Genomic DNA, 17,617 nt, shown 5'->3' with positions numbered 1-17,617 from the left:
AGGCTACATATTGTATGGTTCCATTTATATGAAATGTCCAGCAGTGGCAAATCCATACACATGGAAAATATTATACATTTGTGGTTTCCAGGGGTTTGGAAGTGAGGGAAATAGGGAATGACTCCTCAGAATGGGTGTATGTTTCCTCTTGGGGTGATGAAAATGTTTTGTAGCTGGACAGTGGTGATAGTGTGTCACAATGCACAACATTGTGACAGTAGTAAATTCCACTGAATGGTACAGTGAATTGTAAAATGATCAAAATGGTGAATTTTGTGTTATGTTCATTTTACTACAATACAAAGGAGAAAGAATTAGGGAAAGACTTAGAGTTTGGGAAACTAAGGTGAACTGGTCAAGAAAAAGACAGCTCTACTGTTCAGTGTTCTCTCAGCTCTCCCAGTGCATTAATCCTCAGCAAAAAGTAGCCTGAACTTGAAGATGATAGTCATTCAACACAGTCCAGGGAAAAGTAAATAAAATAAAACCCAACTCTTCTTTAGCACATCTATGAAAGGTTAACTTGCTGCTCAGCCACATGGACATTCATGAAGACGTTTCACTTTAGGTGTCCTCTACTTCAGTACTTTACTCACAGCTCATTCACACATGTAGGCAACAGCGTTCCTTAATTCGGTGGACTCTGCAGTGCTGGTTGTGATCAGTCTCATGAAAAGAAAAGGGAAGGAGGAAAAAGCTTCCACATTGACTTGGTGGTCTTGACGAAATGGATGCAGAAGACAGCTTGAGTGTCAAACTGGAAACTGTTGTTTTCCTTTTCCTTTTCTTTTTATCTTTCCTATCAGGTCTTCTGCCCACTTCCCACCCCCTTCTTTCAAACAGGAAAGACACTAATTAGCTGCTTTTTTTTGTTTTTGGTAAAACAAATATTGTTTTGGGTTTCTTGTTGTTTGGTGAACATTATTGTTTCTACTGCCAAATGAGCTTCGGTGGTTGATGTAAGGGGTCTGTTGGGAACTTAACTTTTTCCAGTTTAAGTGGAAAAGCTTTTTTGTTTGAATTGGCTTTTACTGGGTGCTTCAAGGCTTGCTCTTGGCTCTTTGAAGGGGAACTGAATAGCACTGTGTTTCCTTTGAGGTTCCAATGAATAAAGGATCCTATGTCCTTCTGGACACTTTTTGTTGATTTTGCTGTGTGTCCTCTCTAATAGCCGGATGCAGATTCCAGGAAAATGACATATAAATGAATATAAGTAATCTAATATTTTTACAATTCGCTTTGGCCATACTCCTTGTCTTATTCTACTTGTAGCAGATGGCTTTAAAGTGCATTAGCTATGTATATATTAAATATAACATAAATATACCAATATTAAATATTATATTGATGTATAAGTGTAATATACTAATATTTATATTAATGTATAACAATTATGTATTATATTAATATATATTTTTGCCTAGCATATATTATATACAACATATATGAGTAATGAAATGTATTTATATGGTTAATATGTTCATAATATTAATATGATCTATCCTGTAATATTGATTATAAAACAATTATATCATAATATATAAATATATAATTATTATTATCTGATATAATACACTATAGTTAATATATTTATATAACACAATATATAATGTATTAGTATAACACAATTGTATTATATAATATAAATATAATACATATCTAAAACTATATATCTTTTAATTATACATTACACATACGAGTATGTATAGCTATTTATAATTTTATTTACATAGGAATCTGGTCATCATAACAATTGATGTAAAAATATGCAATATTTTCAATCAAATGGGCCTTAACCTCACTACCTACACATAACTACTTTTAAAATCTTGAACCCTGTCTAACTCATGCTTCCATATCTCTCAACCTGCTTTTCTACACATGCACGTAGACACACATTTATACACGATATATATGTATACTACCAGTTTTCAGTTCAGTGTATATAAATATATAATATATATAATTATATTCCTGTGTATGTATACAAATATAAATCAAAGGTATGTGTATAGGTATGTATTTCATGTTTATATAAATATATCATACAAATAATGTATGTGTATATAAATACATGATTATATACATACATACACAGAAATAGACCTATTTAAACAAAAGGGACCTAAATAAACACAGTTCTCTAAGAATAAAACTAGCTATGTCTCACTGTTTCAATAACAGTTTATAGTTTTCTACTGTATGTGCTTCTATAATTGTTATGAACAATTCCCATTTTGTTGAATATTAAGTTGTTTTAATTTTTTGCCATTATTAATGAAGTTCTGAAGAATACGGTGGGCAAGATTACTTGAAAAACTCTCCTAAAAGAAAAGGGTTAGGTATGCTAGGTTAAAAGTACACAACTTATTTTTAAGTGCGTGGTTGATTTTGGAAGTGTGCAGTCGAAATTTCCAGGACCCATGAAGGAAGGGTGGTACATGTGTGAGAGTTATAGCTATATTAAGAGTGGATTGAAGATCTTGATAGCTTAGAACAGAAGCTGGAAACCCTGTTTTTATGGAGCCAAATGGCAAATATTTTAGGCTTTGTAGACCAAAGAGGCAAAATTGAGGATATTATTTAGGTACTTAGGTAACCATTTAAAATGTTACCAGCTAAAATGTGAAAATTATTCATAGCTCATAGGCCATAAAAAATAGGCAGCTGTCTGGAGTTGGAATACAGGCCGTAGTTGAATGACACACCTGGTGTAGAGACTTGTTTTTAAATGGCCATGACCACATGGGAGGCGGGAGGTAAGACTCCATCCCTACTAGATGGGAAGTTAGAACTAAACCTATCTATCCCTAGCTTCACCTTTAATGAAAGGTTGTGTCAGGAGAAAAAATATCTGCTGGCAAAGGGAGACTAAGACCAAATTCTCTTGGCCTCTGCTCTGGGTAGGAAACAGGTAGGAAATCTTGAGAATTCTGAACCGCAGATCTGTGTTCACAGTGTTTGGGTTGCAAATTTATTTGCAGTCTTGCAAACAGAAGCTAAGAAATTAACTTAAAATGCTCCCAAATCGGTGGTATTCCAAACACAAAACTAAACCCTTTCTGGAGAGGTAGACCTTCAACACAGGCCTATAGCATTCCCACAGATAAAGTTTATCTAAACGTGAGCTCATGATCTAAATTTACACAATAATGAAGAAATCAGCTACAAGTGGAGAGAATCAGCAAAAACAATCAATACCAGAATTAGATTCCCAAGACTATCCATCAGATGTTGGAATAATCAGGTGCCAGGCAGAAAATATACATAAAACTAGAACTGAAACAAGGAGCAAGGATGTTTTAAAAGACTGGGTAGGATTTTTAAAACATTTTTAAAGTACATGGCATTGATAAAGCTAAAAACTCGAAGGTCGTGTAATACAGCAGATTAATCGTGGAGAAGAGTGAAATTATGCTGTTTTAAAAAATATGACATCAGATTTCCTGCCTAATTATATAAGTTGATTTATCTTTAAAAATACACAGTATTTTAAAGACTTATTGGCTGTAAAATAAGTTAAGGGTATTTCAAAGGGCTTCTCTGCAAAGAAAAGTGAGAAGTAGCAAAACACAGAAAGTCGAGGGGAAAAAATGTCAATATATACATTGCTATAGGGTGAACTAAGCCTTAGGCCAGCAACTATGAGGAGGAGCTGACCCTTAGATACTTACAACTAAGCTGGAATCTTAAAAAGTTCAACTATTTATAAATAAAAAGATTTATTAAAATTAATAACCAAGAGTTTTAATTGACATTAGAAGAGTAAAACAATAAACCCTGAGAACATAGAAAAATAGATAATAAAGATATGAGCAGAACTTAATAAAACAGAAAAAAGTATAAAATTGAGGTAATCTAGTAAGTCAAAAGAATATTCTTTGAAAAGATTTAAAAAACACGCTTTGATTAAGCAAAACGAAAACCTAAGTAAATAATATATAGAAAGAATCAGGACAATGTTATAGCAGAGAGTACAAACAGAGAGTATATGAAATACCAGTAAATTTGAACATTTCTGTAAAGTGGACAATTTCCTAGCTCGTAAAGTTTACCAAAACTGACACAAGAGAGGGCTCCCCTGGTGGCGCAGTGGTTGAGAGGCCGCCTGCCGATGCAGGGGACACGGGTTCATGCCCCGGTTCGGGAGGATCCCATATGCTGCGGAGCGGCTGGGCCCGTGAGCCATGGCCGCTGAGCCTGCGCGTCCGGAGCCTGTGCTCCGCAACGGGAGAGGCCACAACAGTGAGAGGCCCGCGTACCGCAAAAAAAAAAAAAAAAAAACAACAAACTGACACAAGAGGAAATTTGTAGCTGGAGTTCTTGCACCAGTAAAGGAATGAAGTCAATAGTTTACAAGCTTTCACCAAGAAAATACCAGACCCGGCCAGATCATTTGGGAGGTGAATTCTATCCAACTTCTATTAAACAGATAACATCAATATTAACAAAGAAAAATTTCTAGAGAGTAGCAAAGGAAGAATGCTCCTTTATTCATCTTATGAAGTCTATATAATCCTAATACTGAAAATAGATTAGGACTGTAAGGAAAAAGAAATTTACAGGTCAAATTTACTTGTAAATATAAAAGGAAAAATTTTAAACTATGATATTAGCTACCCAAGTTCACTAGAGTAAGAAAAAGCATGAGCAAGTTAGGTCATCCAATGAATGAAAAGGTAGTTTAATGTCAAGAATATATATTAATAGATTGAAATCACCACATTTTATTTCTTTCATCTGTCTCTTTAAAAAATGGATAAGTACTTATATTGATCTCTCTTGTACTAGGCACTGTGCTAAGTCACTTACATATTTACTCCTTTAAACCTTCTATCATCCCTGGGGGAAAGTTATATTTTGCTTCCATTTCTTAGCTAAGACTCTAACCCCCAGGAAAGTGAAGCAACATTTGTAAGTTTTTGTGGATAGTCAGTGATGGGACCAGTACAGGAACATCCAAAGTCTGTGCTTGGAAACAGTGCCCCATGTTGACACTCACATTACAGATGAAAGGAAAGGAACCATGCACTTATATTATAGATTAATACCCACATAACAGGTTAAAGGAAAAAGAAACATGTGCTTCTCTCAAAAGTTGTAAAGAAAGCATATCCATTTCTAAATATACTTCCCAATTTCTTTTGCTTGTTTTCTGACCTTTGTAGTGCATTTTGCCGTGAGGAAAATTTTAATTCTTATATAATTAAATGTATCCTTTTTGTTTGTATCTTAGAAAGGTATTCCTCATGAATAATTTATTTCAAGTCTCCCAGGTTTCTGATATTTTTACAGTTTAATTATTTTTTAACTTTTAACTAGTTGCTGTATCTACAATTTAGTAATGATAGCCGTATTTTCCTACTTTTGTTGAATAATTTTTGCTACTGATCCAAAACGTGAATTTTATTTTAATCTCAATTCCCTTATGCTCTTGCATCTAATTTTAAGATGCTTCCTATTCCACTGCTTGTTTTGTCTATCTAAAACAAAATGCCACCTTAAAAATAATGTAATTATAATATAATAAATGTAATTAGTAAACATAATACAATATATAATAAATAGCATAATATAAAATAACAAAATACAATTTACCATATAACAAGGTCAAAAGAGAGAAAAACTATACAATCACTTGAAATATCCCCCAAAAGATATTTTATAAAATTCAATATTCATTTGTAATTTAAAAGAAAGAATAAAATAGGGATTGATGAATGCTTCCAAAATAAGAAGAAATTATATGTCTGAAAGAGAAAGAGGTAAGTGATAGACTTTAATAACACTGGCAATAAATGCAGGACAAGATGAGGATGCCTGATATAATGTTAAAGAAAAAGTATTATGTAACATTGTTTTTGCAGCACTGATGAGTTCAGTGAAAAGAGAATCTCATAGAAAAGAGAGTCTCGTTCTTCTTAATGTATGTACACTTGTCCATTGCATGAACATAACAGTTTATTTAACCAATATGTTACTGATTTGCATCTGGATTTCTAGGTTTTCATGGAATTTTATTATGCACAATTGTTTCTAACACTAGGACTTCCTCTTATGTTTATATCTTTTGAAAGAAACAATATCTCCACAGATGATTTATCTGTGCTGGCTGCTAGCTGATTTTGGGTACTTCTCAGTTCTTCCCTTTACCTTCCTAGTCAATATGAAAACGGAAGGCAAGAAGGTCTTCTGTTTGGAGACTGTAAAGATAGATCTTGGTGATGAAGTCTTGGTCGTAAAAGCTAAAAGTATTAACCCAGAACAAAAGTTTTTCCAGCTGTAACTGTGTGTGATTCCCTTGGCTTGATTCCGTAGAGGATGTAAGACAAGACTGTAGAATCTGCCCTCAAAGTGCTTCCAGTAGGATGAGCTAAGTCAAGTACGGTGGCATATCTAATTCAAGACAAAATATCACGTCTCCTTTTCTCTCCTGGCAAAACTTCGTGGAGTGAATGTAGAAGTCACTGTATGCTTTAACTTAAAGCAACACAATAAATCTTGTATTGGAAGGTGATTATTCTGGTTTCTTTGTGGAGATGAATTGGAAATTGTCTAGAAGAAGGAAAATTAGGTTAACCAAAGTTAAACTCATAAATAATTGAGCATTAATTAAATACCTGTGGTCTATGTTTCTCTTTGATCATAATTTCTCCCAATTTATAGACCTCTTTGATACCTGATTAATCCTTGTCAAAGATGCAGTTAACAATGATTATTACTGTGTATTAGGTTTTGCCTGGGCCCTGAAGAAACTATCCTAAATCACTAGCTATGATTGTCACTTGATTTCCTCACAGAGAACAATCAGAACTCCTTGTCTTAAGTGGCTTGGAATGTGAAACTAGTTAGTCGCTTAGATACTGTTAGAGGACCCTACCAGAGTCCATTGGTGAAAGTTTGGAAAACATTGGGCTTCTTAAAATTGATTCTTGTAGTGCTTCAGGAAAGATCACTGAACCAAAAGGATAACGGTATTTCTGGTTCTGTTGTTAGTGTTCTGCATGGAAACATTGCTGAAGCTTCTGGACTCAATTTCCTTCCCCATGTGTGAATGTCACTGAAAATATCCAACTCCATTCTATCCCCGTATAACTTCAGAAACTAAGTAAAATGAAGACTCAAAATTCATTTCAAATAATGAAATGAATATATAACGTAGAATGGAACTGGGAAAATACCTGGTTAAAATTCTGGAAAGTACCAACTATGCAATTCTGGAAAAGTTGCTTAATCTTTCTTAGTCTAATTTAATGCCCATCTCACAGGATGTTATGATGATTAATTTAATATCTTTGTATAACGTACAGTGTTATGTAATTTCTTCTTGTTTTTTCTTGAGTAAATTCATATCCTTAAGCAACTCACTGTAAACAATAGTTACTTACTTGCTTAAATTACTCTTATCTTCTATTATCAGCTGAATTGTGTCCTGCTCAAGTTAATATGTGGAAGTCTTAACCCCCAATACCTCATAATATGACTGTATTTGGAGATAAGGCCCTTAAATAGGTAACTGAGGTCAACTGAGGTCAAATGGGTGGGCTCTAATCCAATATGACTGGTGTCCTTATAAAAAGAAAATATTAGGACACAGACATGCACAGAGAGAAGACCATGTGAAGACAAAAGGAAAACATGGCACCTACAAACCAAGAAGAGATACTTGAGAAGAAATCAATCCTGCTGACACCTTACCTCAGATTTCTATCCTCTAGACCTGTGAATGAGTAAATTTCTGTTGTTTAACCTCCTCAGTCTCTGGTACTTTGTCATGGCAGCTCTAGGAAACTAATACAACTTTTTATGGCCTCCTTGTCTCAAGTTGAAAGTTCAATATTTGGCATCACAGCTAGGAAACAAAAATATCATCTACATTCCTTGTTGTAGTCTTTCTTCCCCATTCTCATTGCTAGTAATTTCCATATTTGGGTCTGTTTTCTGTGCCTTGTAAACAGAGCGTTACGCTCAGTTCTAGTCTTACTGCTAATATACAGTAAATGTGTAGATACGGAATAGATTTTGGAGAAGTGCAACATATAGTTGGTACATGTGTGTATGTGTGTGTATTCATATAATTTATAATTTTTCTCTATTTTCTTCCTTTGTTGTGAGCTAAGATTCTCTGCTTTTGTGACTAGTACTCCTGAATACCAATCCCTGAATTTAATTCACCAAAAATTGCCAAAAATAATAATAATATGGGGAAAGAGAGCGTGATAGAGGGAGAAGAACAAACAATCAGGCAAGGGCAGTACTGTGAATTATTAGGGTCTTACTAATAAGATTATGTTAGTCTAGAGGAAATGACCGTAAATATCATCAGTGAGCCCAGTTGGTCTTTACTGACTGCTAGACACATCCCTGAGTTCTGTTCTTAGTCTCCAACTGTATGATTACTACTGTCTGGAAGTATTATTTGAACAACTAAAGTCACTTAATGGAAAAGGAATATGTCTTTAGAGAATCAACAGTAATTTTTCAATCTGATTAAAAAGGACTGTTGACTGTCTGGAAACCTCAGTCATATTTGTAAGCAGGAAAGCATTGGCTATTAAAAGTGGATGATGTAAAGAGATGAGCAGAAACTTCAACGATAGGTATACCTGGATTTAATTCTCACTTCTGCTTTACAGCTGGATAGCCTTAGGCAAGTTTCATACCTCCCTGAAATTCACTTAATTCAGTCTGTAAAATGGCATAATAACTTATTATAGCATCCTTTTAGGAATTTTAAATCAGTTATTGAAATAAAAGTACACAATATATAGACAAGTATGGATTCCTCAATAGGTGTTTGACCTTTCATTTCTCCAGTATCCCACCCCCATCAAATAAAGAAAAATACTTTTTAAAATTTACGAATATTTCATTGTTCTAAAGCTAAAGCCATAAAAATAGAAATAATCAAATGGCCTACTATCATACCATTAGAAGAAAAATAACATAGGTGTTCATGAGAGTTCCAAATTAGAATACAAGTTTTCCCTAGGCATCTGTTTATGTATGCTATTCTGCTCTTTACAATAAATAATTAAATTTTAAAAGACTTAATTCCTCACTTTTAAGACTTTATTAGTTTACAAATTACATATCGACCTATGCTAAATTTTATACCGACCCATGCTAATGAATTCAGTACAGAAAACAAAAACCACTGCACTCAAGCAAACGACACACACACACACACACACACACATATATATATATATATATAACTTAAATGCATTTATATCCTACCATGTCTCATAAAGCATTGTGGTAACTCACCGGAATACAGACAATCAAATATAATGGCAAAAGCACTTAATATAAACAGGGCCAAGGAAACATAGACAGAAGATGAAGATAAGATGAGGGAAATGTGAACAGGAGGAAGTGTAGTTAATCGAGTTGTATGTTTTGACCTTAAGATTCTCTGTGGGGGAATTCCCTGGTGGCACAGTGGTTGGGAATCTGCCTGCCAGTGCAGGGGACATGGGTTCGAGCCCTGGTCTGGGAAGATCCCACTTGCTGCGGAGCAACTAAGCCTGTGCGCCACAACTACTGAGCCTGTGCTCTAGGGCCCATGAGCCACAACTACTGAAGCCCACGAGCCACACCTACTGAAGCCCCAGCGCCTAGAGCCCGTGCTCCGTAATGAGAGAAGCCACAGCAATGAGGAGCCCACACACCACAATGTAGAGTAGCACCTGCTCGCCCCAACTAGAGAAAGCCCACGTGCAGCAACAAAGACCCAACACAGCCAAAAATAAATAATAAATAAATTTATTTAAAAAAAGATTCTCTGTGGATAAAACAACATGTAAATAATTGGTTACAAAGCCACATTATTTGAAGGTGCCAGACTGCACATTAACAGTCTGACACAAAGGGGCAGCACAGGAAAACTATTCAAAGATAAAGATGTTTAAATCTTTGCAGTTTGAAACCTTTTAGAGCAAGTATAATGAGCTCGACACACATTTCAACACTCAACATGTTAATCACATGTTCAAAGCATGTCTCAAAGTCATAGGAAATAGTTGCTGTCTCTGTCTCTGATATGTAAAACAGATCTGTGATGTGTAAAACTCAGGAGGTATTGATATCCACTTTTTGGCATCTGAACAGGAAACAAAGTTGTTTCGCAGTGATAATAAAGAATGAAGTAAATGCAACAGTCAAATAAAAGACAAAGTACTGAGGGAATGTATTAACAAAACGAATCCAACTAAATTCTGGTGACCTGGGGCCTACGATTGTACACACTGCATGGAAATACCCCAGCCTAAATACTGGCATAGGAGGAAGGGTACTGCTAAGCCCATCACAGTATAATCCTTTTAAATGTCCCTTTCAAAGTTGTCTCCACTCAACACTGAGTATAGGAAATCTTCCCATCAGGCAGAAACACTGGCTGCCCAATGATTGACCAAGAAATTAACACACTAATGAATAAATGATGCTAATTTATTTCTATCCCTGACAAAGGGAAACAGCACACACTCTGTGTCAATGGTATGTCCTCTTTCCCACTTTTCTAAATGGTCAATTATGTTTTTCCCTTCATTGCTTTATATCATGTGTGGCAGGCATGATGGGAAATGGCTACCAATGGTTCTGTTATTGATTTCTACCTTCATTTCACTGTGGCTAAAGAAGATACTTTGTATGATTTCAGTTTCTTAAAAATGTATTGGTACTTGTATTGTGGCGTAACATATGTTCTTTCCTGGAGAATGTTCCATGTGTACTTGAGAAAAATGTGTATTCTGCTGTTGTTGAGTGGAGTGATCTATATATGGCTGTTAGGTTTAGTTGGTTAAATGTGTTATTCAGTCCCCCTGCCTCTCTACTGATCTTCTGTCTAGATGTGTTATCCATTATTGAAACCAAGGTATTGATCTCCAACTATTATTTTAGAACTATCTATTTCTTCCTTCAATTCTGTCAATGTCTGCTTCACATATTTGGGGGATGTTTGGTACATATATGTTTATAGTTGTTATATCTTCTTGATAGATTGAACTTGTTATCAACATGTAGTGGCCTCCTTTTCCTCTTGTGATAGGTTTTGATTTAAAGTTTATTTTGTGTGATATTAACGTAGCCATCCCAGATCTATCTTCCTTCCTTCCTTCCTTCCTTCCTTTCTTTTTCTCTCTCTCTCTTTCTTTCTTTTTGTTACTGTTTGCATGGGATATTTTATTCTGTGCTTTAACTTTCAACCAACTTGTGTCTCTTGGAATCAAGTGAGTTTTTTGCGGACAGCATATACTTGGATTATGGATGTTTTTAAAGTCCATTCTGCCAATATTTATCTTTTTATTGGAGAGCTTAATCCACTTACTTTTTCAAAAATTACTGATGAGGAAGAACTTAATTCTGTCTGTTTCCTGGTTGTTTTCTGTACGTCTTATGCATTTTTTCCCCTCATTTACTCCATTACTGACTTCTTCTGTGCTTAGCCGATCTTGTTGTAGTGAACTCTTGATTCCTTTTTCATTTCTTTTTGCATATAGTCTATTGATATTTTCTTTGTGGTTATCAAGAAGATTACATTTACCCTTCTAAAGTTCAACCAATATCATTTGAATTGAAACCAACTTCAATAGCACACAGAAACTCTGTTCCTCTACAGTTCCATTCCTCCTCCTTACATTATTGTTGTCACAAATTACACCTTTATACTTTGTGAGCCCAATAACATGGATTTGTGATTATTTTATGCATTTGTTTTTTCAATCATGTAAGAAATACAAAGTAGAGTTACAAGCCAGTAGCACAATACTGGCTTTAGTATCTGCCCATGTATTTATCTTTACTGGAGATTTCTATTTCTTTATACAGCTTTGAGTTGCTGTCTAGTGTCCTTTCATTTCAACCTGAAGGTTCAATTTAGCATTTGTCATAGGGCAGTGTTAGGAAGTTGTAAAACAAACGCCCTCAGCCTTTGTTCATCTGGGAATGTGTTAATTTCTCCCTAAGTTTTGAAGCCAGTTTGGCCAAATATAGAATTCTTGGTGGACAATTTTTTTCTTTCAGCACTTTAAATATGTCTGGCCTCTTGCTTCCGTGGTTTCAGATAGGAAATTAGCTATGAATCTTTTTGAGGATCCCTGCTTTGTAACAAATTTCTTTTTTCTTTCTCTTTTGGGAGAAAAGATTCTTTCTCTGTCTTTTGGCATCTGAGAGTTTGATTATACTGTTTCTTGTTGTGGCGTTCCTTGAGTTTCTCTTAGTCCTGAAATCAGGCAAAGATTTACAGCAACCAAACACATATTGAACCAGGGAAGAGGCAATTTGAAAACGGCAGGAAAGCTTTGTGGCATTTTTACTTGCCCTTGCCCCATCTACTGTTAGTGTAGTGATGGTCTTAAAGTGGTGGGGTCTTAATGCAGTGATAGTCTTAAAGTAGCAGCAGACCATTCCTAGTATGGGACCCTCAATCCTGCTTCAGGAGGGAGGAGAAGAAACCATACTCTCGGATTATTATGTGTATCTGTTCTAACCTGTCTGGGAGCTACCTGAAGGACTGACAGAAGATGCTTATCTCTGCCTTAGCTAACCTGGAACACCATCTGGAAAAGCAGCGGTCATTGCTCAAAAAAAGTGCAAGGTGAACTAACAAAGCACAGATGGCTGGGGCAGAAGACTGTGCACTGAAATACAATAGACCACATAAGATGCAGGAGCAAAAGTTGGGGGAGATTCTTTGGGAACTTAGAACATACAAAAAGTACACATGTGTCCAGAGAAATTAAGAAAACCACATGCATACTCAAGATAAGATGCATGTTCTGAAAACACCAGAGGAGTCTCTAAGCTTTTACCATGGGCTGAGCCCTGAACTCAGTGCAGGTCAGCTAAATGTTGAAGGAGTGATCCAGCAATCTGCACAATGGGGAGAGGTGTGTGGTTTTGAGTGTGCATGTGGATGTGCTTGTGTATATTTGTTTTTGTTTGTCTTAGGTGCAGGAATTCAAGGACATCTCTGTCAAAACATTAGCTAAACATGAACTAAAGGAACAGAGACTTCAGTGCCTCCATACGATAAGGAGTACAGTCATTGCAAAACTAGTTTGGAAAGGTCCCTAAACAAACAGACTACTACAGCCTTCAACAATCAAAAGCCCAGAAAACCCTGGGAAAGTGGGAGAATCTGATTTCCATAGACACCACATTATAATATTTGAAAGCCAAATGTTCAACCAAAAAACTCACAAGGTATACAAAGACATGGAAAAGTATGGTCCATTTAAGAAAACAAATTAATTGATGAAACCATCCCTAAGGAAGCCCAGACTTTTCTCCATTGCATATTCTTGCCTCCTTTGTCATAGATTCATTGACCATAAGTGCATGGGTTTCTTTCTGGGCTCTCTATTCTGTTCCAGTGATGGATGTTTTTGTGCCGGTACCATACTGTTTTGATTACTGTAGGTTTGTAGCACAGTCTGAAGCCAGGGAGCATGATTCCTCCAGTTGTGTTCTTCTTTCTCAAGACTGTTTTAGCTATTCAGGATCTTTTGTGTTTCCATACAAACTTTAAAATTATTTGTTCTAGGTCTGTGGAAAATGCCCTTGATATGTTGATACAGACTGCAATGAATCCGTAGATTTCCTTGGGTATGATGGTCATTTTAACAATATTAATTCTTCCAATCCGTGACCATGGTATATCTTTCCAGCTGTTTGTGTCATCTTTCATTTCTTTTATGAGTGTCATATAGTTTCCTGGGTACAGGTCTTTTACCTCCTTAGGCAGGTTTATTCTTATGTATTTTATTCTTTTTTATGCAATTGTAAATGGGATTGTTTCCTTAATTTCTCTTTCTGATAGTTCACTGTTAGTGTATAGAAATACAAAATTTATATATAGAAATCTATTGTATCCTGCAAATTTACCAAGTTCATGTTTGAGCTCGAATAGTTTTTTGATGGTGTCTTTCAGATTTTCTATGTATCATGCCATCTGCAAACAGTGACAGTTTTACTTTTTCCTTTCCATTTTGGAGTCCTTTTATTTATTTATTTTTTCTTGTCTGATTGCTGTGGCTAGGAATTCCAAAACCCTGTTCAATAAAAGTGGTGAGAGTGGGCATCCTTGTCTTGTTCCTGATCTTAGGGGAAATGCTTTCAGCTTTTCACCATTGAGTATGTTAGCTATGGGCTTGTCATATATGGCCTTTATTATGTTGAGGTATATTCCCTCTATGCCCACTTCCTGGAGAGTTTTTACCATGAATGGATATTTAATTTTTTCAAAAGCTTTTTCTGCATCTATTGAGATGATCGTATGGTTTTTAGTCTTCAATTTGTTACTGTGATGATAAGAGACCTAAGACAGCTACAGAGGCTAAGTGACCTTTCCTTCCCTGAATGGGTAGGTATCCTTGTTCTGCCTTCTAATTGAGTTAGTATCTGAGTAAAGAACTGCCAGGTGTCATTTAGTTCACAATACACTGCTGTGGCAATATAGAAATGAATTTGCCTAAGTCATTTGGCTTTTCTCAATTATAGTAAATGAATATACTGAATGAATACTTCAACTTAAGGAAATGTTCTTAAAAATATATTAATGTAGGCAACTTCAGTGGAGAACTGAAAACAAAACATTCAGGTAAAGGGTTGAAATAAAAGTACACTCAGTTGTATCCAGTTTCCTCTTGTAAATCTCTCTTTTTAATTTAAGTGGACAGTCACTTGAGAATATCTGACTTGGGGCTAAGGAAATCTAAGCCTTCTTGGCCACACTGTATTCTCTTATGTCATTTAATAAAGACACCAGTTGGGTTGCTGAAAACAGAGTGGGAAAAATCAATCCCTCACATCCAAAGTGCGGCTCTTGAAAATATGTGGGTTGTTGTAGTTATTTTGCTCTTCTGGCCTCAGAAGTTCTAATCTTAACCTTAGCCCCTCATGGAGAGAGACTTTGTAAACCAATTCCCACATTACTCATTATGTGACTGTTGAAAAAGAGAAACCCAGCTCTTTTCCTGTGCTTTCAACCAGTTGTCTTCTTCAAAAATCTGTTTGGATTGTTATACCTTAATCTTGCCTGGCAAGGGACTTACGGGAAGGTTCTTATTGTTTGAAAGTTTGGTGCCAGTATCTGCAAAGAAAGAAGAAAGATATGTTTATCAAACATCCCAATAGTGAAGGTGTGTGAAAGCAACTTTTGAAAAAGTTAATCTGTCAGAGTTTAGCCGTATTATTACATTTTATTTTATTCATTGAAAATAAATAATTATCAATGAATCCTTTCTAGATTTTCTAGTTTCCCAAAGTTCCCTGTATTCACATTCTAAGAGGAAAAATGGTATTTTAAGTCACTGCTCTCCACCTTATAGTATTTATAATCACTCCTCGTGACCTCTTCCTTCCAAGAAACGTGATCCTGAGAAGTGTCCTTTGTCTGTCTTTGTGGAATAAGTGATGAGGATGCATCCTGGAGACCTGTGAGATGTTTAAATTGTGGCATAATGAAACTAGGATGGAGAGTTCTGGAAAGATCTGGAAAGGTGGCTGGTAGAGTGTGGCCAGATGTGGGAGAAGAGAGACGTACAGAGAGAGGGAGAGGAAATTTTCAGAGGGAGAAAATGAAACAAATAATTAAATAAGTTTTGTTGTGTGGTGTGGGATGCAAGCCTTTCTCTCCCCCTTTCCTTTACAATGTCTTTGTTAAAGACTGTGTTTTTCATTAGTTTTACTAAGATAGAATTTGCCATTTTGTTTGGATACTGAGAATGGAAACAGTTACATTTGGGTTATCTCTGACTATCTTTAAGGAAGAACATAAATATTGGCCACACTATAGCACACGGTATCACCATGCCTTTTTTGTTCTCTGTTCATATATCTAAGTCCTCTTCTTTCTTTAAGGTCAATCTCAAATCTCATCTGAAATGTACATTTATTGATAGATTCAACCCATAATGAACTGTCCCTTCTTTGTCCTCCTTAGGCTCTGATTATTTATAAAAAGTCATTTTTGAACTTAGAAACTGTCCAATATGATATATTAGTTATTTCATCAGCATATGTTATATCCTCAACACAATTATATGCTTTTGTGGGGCTTTTGTGGGGCTGGGATCATACATTCTGTAATTTTTCTCAGTACTTACACTTTGATAAAAAGCACATTCATTCATCTAAACATCATTTATTGGGTGTTAATTAAATATCTCAACTCAGTAAATATTGTTTGAATGAATGCATGCATGAATGAGGGAGTATTCAATAGGTAGCCTAATGTACCGCCCAATGTGAGAAAACCAAAAACATAAACACAAAAGCAAGCCAAAAAGTGGACCAGGACTTTCTGTAAAATATCCTGCTTTTTGTTGGACGATGCCATGAAAATCAAGATGCTCCTGAAAGGTCTTAATAGCTGACCAAGAATAGTAAACAACTGAAATTCTCTCAGGCTTCTTCAACCCTATCACTGGACACATTTATACCTCTCAGGAATGGTATTAAAAGAAGAGATTAATAAAGCTTTTATAGATGAGTTGATAAATCTCTAAAGATTTAAGTCTTCATTGCCTCCTAGGTTTTCTCTATTTTGGGTTTCCAAAAGATTCCAATAAACCACAGGATAATTAAAAATTAGACATTATCTTTCTTACCTTCACGTTTTTTGATGGTAAACACCTTTTTATTGTCTCCATAGTGCTGCCCAGTTTCCACCAGTACAGTACTTAAGTGAATTTTGCTCTGGATGGTGGGATGTATAAGATGTAAACGAATTGTTTGTATATGTTTTAGAATTCTTCAAAAGGGCCTGGCCATGGAAATGCATTGAATATTACTTAAATAACTAAAGTAACTTCCTCAGAATTATTATTCTATTCTGGTTAGGATACTATCTGCTCTGGTTTGTTAAAATTTCCCTTTAGAGTGGTTTTAATTTTGTTTCTGATAGGGTCCTAGGATTTATTGCCAAACCCATCCTGCATCTGTTTTTCTTTGAATTACTCTCCTTGCAGTTTCTGATTCATACAGGGCCTTACAGGTTAGTGACAACCTGGCCATCACAACTCTGGGAAGGACAGGCCTACTTTTCAGAGGTGTTGATGTTTTCTGCACCTGAAGGTTTTCAAGAGATATCAATCTTCCTCACCACCGCCCTTGGCCCTCTTAATGGACTAAGCAGTTCCTCATGAAATTTCTGTAGGATATCTGTACCAACTTCTCAATATTGTTCCATCCTGAGTCTAAATTCCTGGCCTCAAGGTAATGTTAGATTTCTAGCTCCAGCTCCTATTTACATAAGGCCTATACTAAGGAACGGAACCCACAGACATCAGTGCGCTCTTCTTTCTCTGGATTTAATTTCTCTGTTACTTTCTGAAACATGCAGGCGTTCCTTTCTTTCTTTTAATCTCAGCTATGTGCTTTTAACTTTTTCAAAATTGACCCAGAATTTACATGTGTCTCCAGTAAGAGTACATTAAATTGAGCTTAGTCTGCTATTCTACTGGCATATTTGAGATCCAGATAATTTGCTACTTAACTGGATTCAATGACCTGTATATTTCAGGCATCTAAAACTCACCATGTTCCAAATTTCCCTCCTTATAGTTAGTAATTTTCTTGGGAATCTGGATGACATTAAATGGAATAAAGT

The 17,617-nt window shown here is 35.6% G+C and overlaps 1 pseudogene; it reads left to right on the top strand.

Annotated features, from left to right (window-relative positions):
- Positions 1 to 17,617, top strand: part of LOC137219986 (UDP-N-acetylglucosamine--peptide N-acetylglucosaminyltransferase 110 kDa subunit-like) — a 32,205-nt pseudogene that overhangs the window by 7,789 nt on the left and 6,799 nt on the right.

This window comes from Pseudorca crassidens, chromosome 2 (assembly GCF_039906515.1).
Source record: "Pseudorca crassidens isolate mPseCra1 chromosome 2, mPseCra1.hap1, whole genome shotgun sequence".
Lineage (NCBI taxonomy): Eukaryota > Metazoa > Chordata > Mammalia > Artiodactyla > Delphinidae > Pseudorca > Pseudorca crassidens.
This window is presented reverse-complemented; position numbering and strand designations above follow the sequence as displayed.